This window comes from Lissotriton vulgaris, chromosome 1_1, assembly GCF_964263255.1.
Source record: "Lissotriton vulgaris chromosome 1_1, aLisVul1.2, whole genome shotgun sequence".
Lineage (NCBI taxonomy): Eukaryota > Metazoa > Chordata > Amphibia > Caudata > Salamandridae > Lissotriton > Lissotriton vulgaris.
Window position 1 is genome coordinate 233,925,543 of NC_141685.1, and position 13,268 is coordinate 233,938,810.

Consider the following 13,268-nt stretch of genomic DNA (forward strand, 5'->3'; position numbering starts at 1 on the left):
CTTTGGTTTGGCTTTATCAAAACATGTCGAGTAAGGTGTCATACGAATTGGAATACTATCCCCTCGCCAGTTCTGGCGACGGGGATAGCATTCCACCCTTCTAGAGGGACACGACATGTGTGTAGCCTTAACCCCGGTTAAAGTTAAACAGAGCCTCAGCTCCACAAAATGGACGCTGCCACCACAGACACAAGTCTGGCCTCCTGCTGCTGACCGAAACTCGGCAGATGGTGGCCTGGACAAAGGGTTTCCTGCCTTGGGAGGTGCGAGCACCACCCCAGACAGGATTTTGTGTATTAGGTAGGACAGGGCTGAAAAGAATCAGACATGCCCGGGGCACACAAGGTGTCCCCGTGCATAGGCCAGCCCAAACCGGTTCTGGGGCCTTCCAGCCCCAGTCCTGGCGCGGAGCTGGACAAAGGAAAGGGGGTGTAACCGCCCCCCTTCCTGGTTCCTCCCAGAGGAGGGACCTAGTAGGTGATCCACCCCCTAGATTGGAATAAGAGGGGGAGCAGTGCCATTGCACAGCAGATCATCCCGAAATCAACTTAAACTAAGAAGAAGACTGGACTTCGACATTCTGCTGCACAGAAGACTGAAGAAGAATCTCCCTTGTGGCCAAGGAGTGACCACCCTGTGAACACAGGTACCAACCAGCAACTCGACGTCTGCTTTGCCGCCGCCTCCCGCCGGAGCCCGAGCCCAGAGCCCGACAAGAACCAGATTCCCAGACCTCTCAGAGCCCGATCCACAGTCCCTGCAAAGAAGGGACCCGTGGAGGCACCGAGTGACGTGGGACCGGACCTCTTGGAAGACACTCGTAAAGCTGACTGCGCAGCTTCTGAGGCATCCTCGACGTTGTGCTTTGGGGACTGAGAACCCCCACCACCGAGCAGCCCTTGCACCGAAGATCAGCCCCCCAGCATCTCCACGATCTGCGTGGGGCCCTTTTGCACTGTGCCACTCGACGCGCCATCCCGGCCACTAGCCACGCGGCCAGCGGCCATCTTGGCGACGAACCCGAAGATTTAAACAGCAGGTCTGGTTGCTCCAGACCTACCCAAGCTCCTGTGAAAAGGAGCACCCGCTCTGACCTTGCTGGTCCGAGTGAACAGCATCTTTCAACTCCTGCGTGGCTTGCATTTGCCAAGGCCTGTTTGCTCCGATCAGGTCGCCGACACCGCCAACAGCGAGAGGCCTACGTGGGACAGCTCGTGACCGACTCCTGGACGTCCTTGACCCCGGGTATCCACGTGGCTGCAGAAAGAAGCTACCCGACAACGCCTGTTTGCACCCGACATCACCTGGTTCCACTCTGGTTCCACGGCAGTCACTGGCTAGTGACTTTGAACACTGTCCCCTCTGCTTTCAGGTCTTCACATCTTCAGATCCACCCTTGGATCCACCGGAACTCTTCTCATCGAGCCGCCTGCAGCATCTCCTGCTCCAAGCACCATCGACCAGCGTGACGAAACCCGACACATCTTCGACCCTGTGCACCCGCTTCCTGTGGGTGAGGTAACTCAGCTCCGCCGGTGCTCCTGCACTGGTACACATCCCAAGGGCCTGTGTTTTAAGTTTCAGCTCCGTAGGTCACTCGGAAGGTTCCTAACTTTCTAACTTTGTGCTTTTTACGCACCATAGACTTTGTATTGAGAAGTGCGTGCACTTTGGACACTGCACCCGAGTCCCGTGGGCCTTTCCCGACTTAGTTAACTCCAGTCTCGAATAGCTCCAGCGATTCCCAAGGCCCTAGGCCTCTTCACTTTCCTCCTGGTATCTCTTATACCACTTATTTAGTATATGGTTTAGGTGGCCCCTAGGGCTCATCCATATTGTGCAACTTTTGTGTATTTTAAACTGTCTTGTGATTTTACGCTTGTGCTTCTGTGCTCATAAAGAGTCCAGGGGATTTTAATAGTTAATAAATCAATATATATTTTCAATATATATCTGTGTGGTGTCCCTTTCATTTGGTATTCAAGGGGGTTGTGTATGGTATAACAGCTGGCTTCACATGCCTTTCAGAGTTTAGCCTAAGACTGCTTTGTCCACGTTACCACTAGGATAACTGGTCTACAAGGTTGAATTACAACCATCATCATAAGGGTTGCTTGGCATGGTACAAAGTGATCACTAGAACTAGTGAGCATTATATACCAGGCCAACTTCTCACATTGGTGAGCAGCGGATTGGGATCTGAGCTTGCTGTTGTTTTACCATTACAATCTTTGAGATTATCATTTGAAAGATCATACAGGTACCTGCTAGGTACATATAAAACAAGACTAGTATACTTAAGTTCTACTGAACTTAGTTGTTGTAGAGCAAAGGGAGTAGCACACCCTAGCTACAACTACTAGATAGGTTTAGTAGGTAAACACCAGTGTAGGTAGATTGCAACACATCCACCCACACTAGAGCAATGTCTGGAACAGAGGGGTCCAGTGGACTTACTCCTGTTGAGAGTGACCCTCCAAGGGCACCATCCCAGTTTGCTATTTTTCCTTTTAAGGAATTAAGACAGCTTTGTGTCTTAAGGGGTCTGAAGACAGGGCCTACCCCTACTACAGACCACCTAAGAGAGCTCTTGGATCAGTCTGAGGCTCTAAAGACCTCTAAAGCAAACCCCACAGGGAATGCTGAAGGAGGCCATCCTTCAGAGGATGACACTGTAGACACCCCTACCCCTATCATCCTAGTAGATGAGGAAGCCTCCACCACTGGAGCTCCTCAGGTAGATGAAGAGGAAGAAGAAGAAGAGGAGGAGGAGGTGGAAAGCAGTGAGTCAGATGATGACAGAGATAGTCAGGTGCTGGTCAGTAGACTGAACCAGGCTAACTTAAGTCAACTTGGGAATGAATCAGGTAACAACCCATTCAGACCCCCAGGTGGACTTAACCAGGGCCATAGGAGGAGAAGGCATCACTCAGGTGAATCCAACACCTCCCATGTCTCTAGAGGCTCTCATGGTCACTCCAGAAAGGAGATGACTAGCCCTCAGAGAAGGGAACATGAGGCCAAGATGAGAGAGGCTGAGCTTAGGATCCAGAGGCAAGAGTTAGAGGTTGCCCTGGCTAAGGAGAAACTTGCTAGAGCAAGACAGCCTAGAGAGAGTGGGGTAATAGAACCCACTGGTGGCAGCAATATCCACAAGGATAAAGACAGGTCTTTTGATAATAGAAACCTGAGTAAGATTGTGCCCCCCTACAAAGCTGGGGATGACATCCATAAATGGATTACTGCAATGGAGAGAGCCTGCAGAGTACAGCAGATCCCTCAGGAGCAGTGGGCAGCAATCTTGTGGCTCTCCTTTGAAGGTAGAGGCCGAGACAGACTCCTCACAGTTAGTGATGGGGATTCTAGAAACTACCTGGTCCTGAAGAGTGCTCTGATTGATGGGTTAGGCTTAACCACTGAACAGTACAGGTTAATGTTCAGAGATACCCAGAAGACACAGACTCAGGACTGGTCTGAATTTGTTGAGTGTGCCACTAAGGCTCTGGAGGGATGGTTGCTGGGAAGCAAGGTTACAGACTATGAAGGATTGTACAATTTGCTGATGAGAGAACAAATTTTAAATAATTGTCAGAACCAGCAGTTGCATCAACATTTGGTTGACTCAGATTTGACCTCTCCCCAAGAATTGGGAAAGAGGGCAGATAAATGGGTAAGAACCAGAGTTAAGCAAAAGAACCAGAACCAGAACCAGGGTGGTGACCAGAAGAAAACAGACCAGAAGGGTGGGGAGCAGAAAGCTAAAGACCAGAAGTCTTCAACAGGGCCCCAAACTGAGACAGAGGGTGGGTCCCAAACTTCCAAGAAGAAGAAGAAAGAAGGTCAGAAGAAACCCTGGTGTAAAACTTGTAAGAACACCTCTCACTGGACAAGTGAGTGTAAAAAGGGTGGAGCCCCCAACACTGCAGCCCCTAAGGCACCTGCACCCACTAGTACAGTTAGCAGTGTTGGTCCTCAAGCCAAGGGTTTAGTGGGAATCACTTTGGGAACTGAAGGAGATTCTGACCTAGTCAGAACCCTTACACAGGCTGTTCTGGTTTGTGAAGGGGACATAGATTTGACCCCTGACATAAGTCCCAGTAACCTGGGCAAATACAGACAGACACCTTTGATTAACAACAAAGTGGCTCAAGCTTACAGGGACACATGTGCCAGTGTCACTATGGTGACACCTAACTTTGTGGACCCTGGACAATACATGCCAGGCGATGATTACCTGGTGACCAATGCCAGCAATGTCACTACTACACATAGTGTGGCACTTGTTAACTTTTCCTGGGGAGGGGTAACTGGCCTAAAGAAAGTTGTGGTTAGTGCTGATCTCCCAGTAGAATGTTTGTTGGGCAATGACCTGGAGAACTCTCTATGGTCAGAAGTTGAGTACAGGACTCATGCAGAGATGTTAGGGATATCATCACATGTCCTTGCTGTGACCAGGTCACAGGCCAAAAAGTGCCTCTCTGAACCTCAGGTCTTGGATCCTGGAACAATGGACCAAGTACCTCCCAAGAAGAAGAACAGGAGGGTTAAGGCTGTGCCTTCCCAACTGCCTACAAGTGAGGATCAGGCTTCACAGGAAACTGATCTAGAGACCCCTGAAGGAACTGTCCCTGAAGAACTTGAACCTGATCAGGTTGAGTTTCTGGGGACAGGGGGACCTTCTAGGGCAGACTTGGGGCAGGCTCAGTTAACCTGTCCTTCTCTTGAACCCCTCAGACAGCAGGCTGCTGCTGAGGCTGCTGGGAATGCTCAAGGTGCCCATAAAGTATATTGGGACGATGGACTCCTTTATTCAGAGGCTAGAGACCCCAAGCCTGGTGCTACCAGGAGGTTGGTTATACCTCTGCAATTTAGGGGCTTCCTACTCACCTTGGCCCATGATATTCCTTTAGCAGGACACCTAGGCCAGAACAAGACTTGGGACAGGCTTGTCCCTCACTTTCACTGGCCTCACATGTCTGAAGACACCAAGGAGTTTTGTCGCTCCTGTGAAACCTGCCAAGCCAGTGGTAAAGCAGGTGGAACAACAAAGGCCCCCCTGATACCACTACCTGTGGTGGGGGTTCCCTTTGAGAGAGTGGGGATTGATATTGTTGGTCCAATGGATCCCCCTACAGCATCTGGGCACAGATTCATACTGGTGGTAGTGGATCATGCCACCAGGTACCCAGAGGCAATTCCCCTTAGGACCACAACAGCTCCTGTTGTGGCCAGGGCCTTACTTGGAGTTTTCTCCAGAGTGGGGTTTCCTAAGGAGGTAATATCAGATAGAGGTACCAACTTCATGTCTGGATATTTGACAGCTATGTGGAAGGAATGTGGTGTAAACTACAAGTTCACCACTCCTTATCACCCACAATGCAATGGGCTTGTTGAGAGATTTAACAAGACCCTAAAGGGCATGATTAAAGGATTACCTGAAAAGCTCAGGCGAAGATGGGACATCCTTCTGCCCTGCCTTTTGTTCGCTTACAGAGAGGTCCCTCAAAAGGGGGTTGGCTTCAGCCCCTTTGAATTGTTGTTTGGGCACCCTGTAAGAGGACCCCTGTGTCTTGTGAAGGAAGGATGGGAGTTACCTCTCAAAAAGCCTAAACAGGACATAGTGGACTATGTACTTGGTCTCCGCTCCAGGATGGCAGAGTACATGGAAAAGGCATCCAAAAACCTTGAGGCTAGCCAAGAATTACAAAAAGCTTGGCATGACCAAAAGGCTGTCCTTGTTGAATTTCAGCCTGGACAGAAGGTATGGGTGTTGGAGCCAGTGGCCCCAGCAGCACTCCAAGACAAATGGTCTGGACCCCATACAATTCTGGAAAAGAAGGGAGAGGTTACCTACTTGGTGGACCTAGGAACTCCCAGGAGCCCCCACAGGGTGCTCCATGTGAACAGATTGAAGGCATATGTCAGCAGGGCAGACATGGGCTTGCTCATGGCTACAGATGAGGGACAGGAGGAAGAGAGTGACCCTCTCCCAGACCTGCTCACTCAGAACCCTGAGGATGGCTCAGTTGATGGTGTGGCCTTAGGTGGCAGCCTCACTGAACATCAGCAACATGACTGCAGACAAGTTCTACAGGCATACAGGCATATGTTCTCATTGACACCCAGTCAGACTAACTGGTGTACACATGTGGTGGACACTGGTGACAGTCTTCCTGTAAAGAGCAAAATTTACAGGCAACCTGACCACGTCAGGGACTGTATAAAGACTGAGGTGCAAAAGATGCTGGAATTAGGTGTCATTGAGCCTTCAGAGAGCCCCTGGGCTAGCCCAGTGGTTCTGGTCCCCAAACCTCACACCAAAGATGGCAAGAGAGAGATGAGGTTCTGTGTGGATTACAGAGGACTCAATGCTGTCACCAGGACAGATGCACACCCTATTCCAAGGGCAGATGAGCTCATTGACAAGTTGGCTTCTGCCAAATATTTGAGCACATTTGACTTGACAGCTGGCTACTGGCAAATCAGGTTAGCTGAGGAGTCTAAAGCCAAGACAGCATTTTCTACCCCTAGTGGGCATTATCAGTTTGTGGTGATGCCCTTTGGTTTGAAAAATGCACCTGCCACCTTCCAAAGGTTGGTGAACCAAGTCCTCACTGGGTTGGATGACTTTTGTGCAGCTTATCTGGACGATATTGCTGTCTTTAGCTCCACCTGGGAGGATCACCTGATCCACCTGAAGGAAGTGCTTGAGGCTCTGCAGAAGGCAGGCCTCACTATCAAGGCAACAAAGTGCCAGATAGGGCAGAGCAAGGTTGTATACCTGGGCCACCTTGTAGGTGGAGGCCAAGTTCAACCACTGGAGAGTAAGATCCAGACCATCAAGGACTGGTCCCCTCCAACTACCCAGACTCAGGTCAGAGCTTTCTTGGGCCTGACTGGGTACTACAGGAAGTTTGTTAAGAACTATGGGTCCATTGTGACTCCTCTTAATGATCTGACATCCAAGAAGATGCCCAAAAAGGTTCAGTGGACAGAAATCTGTCAAAAGGCATTTGATGACCTGAAGAAGGCCATGTGCTCTGCACCTATCCTGAAGAGTCCTGACTACTCAAGAGAGTTCATTGTCCAAACAGATGCTTCTGAGTTGGGAGTGGGAGCAGTGCTTTCACAGCTTAATGTAGATGGCCAGGACCAGCCCATTGCTTTCATTAGCAGAAGGCTGACCCCCAGAGAGAAACGTTGGTCAGCTATAGAGAGGGAGGCCTTTGCTGTGGTGTGGGCCCTGAAGAAGTTGAGACCATACTTATTTGGCACTCACTTCAAGATTCAGACCGACCATAAGCCCCTCCTATGGCTTAATCAGATGAAGGGTGAAAACCCCAAACTACTCAGGTGGTCCATTTCCCTACAGGGGATGGACTTTACAGTGGAGCACCGCCCAGGGACTGACCATGGCAACGCAGATGGTCTCTCCAGGTACTTCCACTTAGAACATGAAGACACAACTGGTCAAGGTTAGTCTAATGTCCCTGCGTTTGGGGGGGGGTTATGTAGGAGAGTAGGGTCTGCTATCCTATGGTCACCCCAAATTTTTGCTTTTTGCTTCACTGGTTTCTGACTTAATGTGGCTGTGGGCCTGCTAATCAGACCCACAGCCTGCTGTTCTCTCTCTAAATTGATGCCAATGCACTCTAGGTGCATTACGAATTGGAACTGGTTCACCTTATGAGCCCCTGTAATAGTGCACCCTAGGTGCCCAGGGCATAGGTGTATCCAAGGCCTACCAGGGGCTGCAGCACGTATTGTGCCACCCCTGGCCTGGCCTCCATCTTTGACACAACTGGCTGAACACTCAGCTGGGGTAAGTCGGTGTAACCACCTCTTACTTAGGTACAGTATGCCTGTGCCTAACCCTAAACTGGACACATATGTTCCTATCAGCCACTCCTATGGAAGGCCTCATCAATCCTGGAGGCAGAGTGCTTGGAAATATGTGAGATGGTGCTCTAGCATGAGCTGAGCCTGTCTGCAGCTGTCGGGAACCACTCCCTAAGCTGTTCCGGGATATTGCCATACCATATACTCTTAAGTGCATTATAATCCTCGCGGTTAAATGCTATCTTTGGTTTGGCTTTATCAAAACATGTCGAGTAAGGTGTCATACGAATTGGAATACTATCCCCTCGCCAGTTCTGGCGACGGGGATAGCATTCCACCCTTCTAGAGGGACACGACATGTGTGTAGCCTTAACCCCGGTTAAAGTTAAACAGAGCCTCAGCTCCACAAAATGGACGCTGCCACCACAGACACAAGTCTGGCCTCCTGCTGCTGACCGAAACTCGGCAGATGGTGGCCTGGACAAAGGGTTTCCTGCCTTGGGAGGTGCGAGCACCACCCCAGACAGGATTTTGTGTATTAGGTAGGACAGGGCTGAAAAGAATCAGACATGCCCGGGGCACACAAGGTGTCCCCGTGCATAGGCCAGCCCAAACCGGTTCTGGGGCCTTCCAGCCCCAGTCCTGGCGCGGAGCTGGACAAAGGAAAGGGGGTGTAACCGCCCCCCTTCCTGGTTCCTCCCAGAGGAGGGACCTAGTAGGTGATCCACCCCCTAGATTGGAATAAGAGGGGGAGCAGTGCCATTGCACAGCAGATCATCCCGAAATCAACTTAAACTAAGAAGAAGACTGGACTTCGACATTCTGCTGCACAGAAGACTGAAGAAGAATCTCCCTTGTGGCCAAGGAGTGACCACCCTGTGAACACAGGTACCAACCAGCAACTCGACGTCTGCTTTGCCGCCGCCTCCCGCCGGAGCCCGAGCCCAGAGCCCGACAAGAACCAGATTCCCAGACCTCTCAGAGCCCGATCCACAGTCCCTGCAAAGAAGGGACCCGTGGAGGCACCGAGTGACGTGGGACCGGACCTCTTGGAAGACACTCGTAAAGCTGACTGCGCAGCTTCTGAGGCATCCTCGACGTTGTGCTTTGGGGACTGAGAACCCCCACCACCGAGCAGCCCTTGCACCGAAGATCAGCCCCCCAGCATCTCCACGATCTGCGTGGGGCCCTTTTGCACTGTGCCACTCGACGCGCCATCCCGGCCACTAGCCACGCGGCCAGCGGCCATCTTGGCGACGAACCCGAAGATTTAAACAGCAGGTCTGGTTGCTCCAGACCTACCCAAGCTCCTGTGAAAAGGAGCACCCGCTCTGACCTTGCTGGTCCGAGTGAACAGCATCTTTCAACTCCTGCGTGGCTTGCATTTGCCAAGGCCTGTTTGCTCCGATCAGGTCGCCGACACCGCCAACAGCGAGAGGCCTACGTGGGACAGCTCGTGACCGACTCCTGGACGTCCTCGACCCCGGGTATCCACGTGGCTGCAGAAAGAAGCTACCCGACAACGCCTGTTTGCACCCGACATCACCTGGTTCCACTCTGGTTCCACGGCAGTCACTGGCTAGTGACTTTGAACACTGTCCCCTCTGCTTTCAGGTCTTCACATCTTCAGATCCACCCTTGGATCCACCGGAACTCTTCTCATCGAGCCGCCTGCAGCATCTCCTGCTCCAAGCACCATCGACCAGCGTGACGAAACCCGACACATCTTCGACCCTGTGCACCCGCTTCCTGTGGGTGAGGTAACTCAGCTCCGCCGGTGCTCCTGCACTGGTACACATCCCAAGGGCCTGTGTTTTAAGTTTCAGCTCCGTAGGTCACTCGGAAGGTTCCTAACTTTCTAACTTTGTGCTTTTTACGCACCATAGACTTTGTATTGAGAAGTGCGTGCACTTTGGACACTGCACCCGAGTCCCGTGGGCCTTTCCCGACTTAGTTAACTCCAGTCTCGAATAGCTCCAGCGATTCCCAAGGCCCTAGGCCTCTTCACTTTCCTCCTGGTATCTCTTATACCACTTATTTAGTATATGGTTTAGGTGGCCCCTAGGGCTCATCCATATTGTGCAACTTTTGTGTATTTTAAACTGTCTTGTGATTTTACGCTTGTGCTTCTGTGCTCATAAAGAGTCCAGGGGATTTTAATAGTTAATAAATCAATATATATTTTCAATATATATCTGTGTGGTGTCCCTTTCATTTGGTATTCAAGGGGGTTGTGTATGGTATAACAGCTGGCTTCACATGCCTTTCAGAGTTTAGCCTAAGACTGCTTTGTCCACGTTACCACTAGGATAACTGGTCTACAAGGTTGAATTACAACCATCATCATAAGGGTTGCTTGGCATGGTACAAAGTGATCACTAGAACTAGTGAGCATTATATACCAGGCCAACTTCTCACAAAGGGAGATACCATTTCTGATAGTTAATGCATGTCTAATGCAAGAATATTCACCAGATTATGAGAGTCAATGCAATAATCCAGCAAAAATTACTCATTTTCTCCCAACGTGGGGCTCGAACCCACGACCCTGAGATTAAGAGTCTCATGCTCTACCGACTGAGCTAGCCGGGCTCCCTTCTTAAGACAGTATGCAGACCAATCCCTTTTTGTGAAGAAAATCAAATCCTGGATATTCCTCTACTCTTGTTTTGCAAGGAAAGCCAGATTTATACATCCTTCAGAGGACAGAGTGTAAAAAAAAATAAGAGAAAATGAAAATGGAAGTTGTGAGAACTTCATTTTGAGATTGCATAAGAATTCAAATTCCTCTCACATGCTAAAGAATACCTGAACCCTTTTGATTAAACCACTATAGTTGTTATAATGAGACCATATTTGAAAGCCATCTGTGATTTTTCTGTTCTTACTCTGCAATGACCATGGGCAATGACAAGTTAAAAATAAAATGTATGCTAATTTTATAATGGAGAATGCGGGCATCGATCCCGCTACCTCTCGCATGCTAAGCGAGCGCTCTACCATTTGAGCTAATTCCCCTGTGTGTTTAATCTGCATAACAGGAAAAAAGTAACCTCACTGCCTTCCACACTTTATTTGCAGTCCAATTGCCCATAACAGTGTTCAGTTCACTCCTAACTTATGCCTTACCTCAACTTATGGGATGTTTTACAGTTCAGGTTGGCCTGTTTACTACTCGAATATGAGTGATATTGTGGTGTGTTCATCTAGACTCATACCCTACCTAATCTTGAAGTTAAATTTCCCACCAATGAGAAACCAAGGGAGATACCATTTTTGATAGTTATTGCATGTATAATGCAAGAATAATCACCAGATTATGAGAGTCCAGCAAAAATTACTAATTTTCGCCCAACGTGGAGCTCGAACCCACGACCCTGAGATTAAAAGTCTCATGCTCTACCGACTGAGCTAGCCGGGCTCCCACTTCAAGATGGTATGCAGACTAATCATTTTTTATGAAGGAAATCCAGTCCTGGACAATTTTTGGGAGTTATTGCAGGTCTAATGCAAGATTAATCTCCATATTATGAGAGTCAATGCAATATTCAGGCAAAAATTACTCATTTTTGCCCAACGTGGGGCTCGAACCCACGACCCTGAGATTAAGAGTCTCATGCTCTACCGACTGAGCTAGCCGGGCTCCCTCCTTAAGACAGTATGCAGACCAATCCCTTTTTGTGAAAAAAATCAAATCCTGGATATTCCTCTACTCTTGTTTTGCAAGGAAAGCCAGATTTATACATCCTTCAGAGGACAGGGTGTCAAAAAAAATAAGAGAAAATGAAAACGGAAGTTGTGAGAACTTCATTTTGAGATTGCATAACAATTCAAATTCCTCTCACATGCTAAAGAATACCTGAACCCTTTTGATTAAACCACTTTAGTTGTTATAATAAGACCATATTTGAAAGCCATCTGTGATTTTTCTGTTCTTACTCTGCAATGACCTTGGCAATGACAAGTTAAAAATAAAATGTATGCGAATTTTATAATGGAGAATGCGGGCATCGATCCCGCTACCTCTTGCATGCTAAGAGAGCGCTCTACCATTTGAGCTAACTCCCCTGTGTGTTTAATCTGCATAACATGAAAAAAGTAACCTTACTGACATCCGCACTTTATTTGAAGTCCAATTGCCCATAACAGTGTTAAGTTCACTCCTAACTTATGCCTTACCTCCACTTATGGGATGTTTTACAGTTCAGGTTGGCCTGTTTACTACTCGAATATGAGTGATATTGCGGTGTGTTCATCTAGACTCATACCCCAGCTAATCTTGAAGTTAAATTTCCCACCAATGAGAAACCAAGGGAGATACCATTTCTGATAGTTATTGCATGTCTAATGCAAGAATATTCACCAGATTATGAGAGTCAATGCAATAATCCAGCAAAAATTACTCATTTTCGCCCAACGTGGGGCTCGAACCCATGACCCTGAGATTAAGAGTCTCATGCTCTACCGACTGAGCTAGCCGGGATCCCTCCTTAAGAAAGTATGCAGACCAATCCCTTTTTGTGAAGAAAATCAAATCCTGGATATTCCTCTACTCTTGTTTTGCATGGAAAGCCAGATTTATACATCCTTCAGAGGACAGAGTGTCAAAAAAATAAGAGAAAATGAAAATGGAAGTTGTGAGAACTTCATTTTGAGATTGCATAACAATTCAAATTCCTCTCACATGCTAAAGAATACCTGAACCCTTTTGATTAAACCACTTTAGTTGTTATAATGAGACCATATTTGAAAGCCATCTGTGATTTTTCTGTTCTTACTCTGCAATGACCTTGGCAATGACAAGTTAACAATAAAATGTATGCAAATTTTATAATGGAGAATGCGGGCATCGATCCCGCTACCTCTCGCATGCTAAGCGAGCGCTTTACTATTTGAGCGAATTCCTCTTTGTGTTTAATCTGCATAACATGAAAAAAGTAACCTTACTGCGTTCCACACTTTATTTGAAGTCCAATTGCCCATAACAGTGTTCAGTTCACTCCTAATTTATGCCTTACGTCCACTTATGGGATGTTTTACAGTTCAGGTTGGCCTGTTTACTACTCGAATATGAGTGATATTGCGGTGTGTTCATCTAGACTCATACCCTAGCTAATCTTGAAATTAAATTTCCCACCAATGAGAAACCAAGGGAGATACAATTTCTGATAGTTATTGCATGTCTAATGCAAGAATATTCACCAGATTATGAGAGTCAATGCAATAATCCAGCAAAAATTACTCATTTTCGCCCAACGTGGGGCTCGAACCCACGACCCTGAGATTAAGAGTCTCATGCTCTACCGACTGAGCTAGCTGGGTTCCCACTTCAAGATGGTATGCAGACTAATCATTTTTTATGAAGGAAATCCATTCCTGGACAATTTTTGGGTGTTATTGCAAGTCTAATGCAAGATTAATCTCCATAT

At 48.2% G+C, this 13,268-nt stretch overlaps 2 non-coding genes across 2 annotated transcripts; both read right to left on the bottom strand.

The window, feature by feature from the left end:
* Positions 1–10,784: 10,784 nt before the first annotated feature.
* TRNAA-AGC (transfer RNA alanine (anticodon AGC)) lies at positions 10,785–10,857 on the bottom strand. Its single transcript has one exon. It is a non-coding gene; the product is annotated as a tRNA-Ala (tRNA).
* A 552-nt stretch (positions 10,858–11,409) lies between these two features.
* TRNAK-CUU (transfer RNA lysine (anticodon CUU)) lies at positions 11,410–11,482 on the bottom strand. Its single transcript has one exon. It is a non-coding gene; the product is annotated as a tRNA-Lys (tRNA).
* Between the last annotated feature and the right edge of the window lie 1,786 nt (positions 11,483–13,268).